The sequence below is a fragment of the Furipterus horrens genome, unplaced genomic scaffold, assembly GCF_987537825.1.
Source record: "Furipterus horrens unplaced genomic scaffold, mFurHor1.1.pri manual_scaffold_8, whole genome shotgun sequence".
NCBI lineage: Eukaryota > Metazoa > Chordata > Mammalia > Chiroptera > Furipteridae > Furipterus > Furipterus horrens.
In genome coordinates, this window is record NW_028327178.1 from 88,558,997 (window position 1) to 88,559,865 (window position 869).

An 869-nucleotide genomic window follows, 5' to 3' on the forward strand; every position below is an offset into this window, starting at 1 on the left:
TCCTCCTCCACCATCTCTGCCATCTTCCACCACATCCTCCCCTAGCATCCACTCCACCACCATCACCTTTACCACCATCCTCACAATTACCAGTACCTCCATCTCCACATCCACCACCACCATCTCCACAATCTCCACCATCTTCTTTCAGGACACTTCAGTCTCACTCACCTGCCCCCTCCCAGCTTCTTTTGCCAGGTCCTTATTTTTTTGTTTGATTGTTTGTTTGTTTTCGAGCACTTTATTATTTTCTATCACAACCTGATGCTCCAGACTCATCTTGTATGTTTCCTACTCCAGTTCAAAAATCAACCATTTTAACACGGAGCCCTGTTTTCTTTTATTGGAGAGTTGTATAAGAAACCAAGATCTGGCCACTAGGTAAGCTCATTGCTCTTCAGGTATCTTTCTTTTAGGCCATTTTAGCTAACAAAGAAGTACTCATATATGCCCATATACTAGCCCAAAATATACATTATTCCATAAATAATTTTTGGGGGGGGATAACTTTTAATTTTTAGTATGTTTTATTGATTATGTTGTTGCAGTTGTCTTAATTTCTTTTCCCTTTGATCCCCTCTGCCCAGTACCCCCTTTCCTCCAGCAATACTATCCCCCTTAGTTCATGTCCATGGGTCGTGCATGTAAGTTCTTTGGCTTCATCCTTTCCTATATTATTCTTAACTTCCCCCTGTCTATTTTGTATCAACCAATTATGTGTCTTAGTCACTGCACCATTTCCCCATTTCTCCCCCTCCCCCCTCCCACCTGATAACCCTCCAAATGATCCCCATACCTATGATTCTGTTCTATTCTGGTTTGCTTTGTTGGATTTTTGTTTTTATTTTCTAGATTCAGTTGTTGATAGT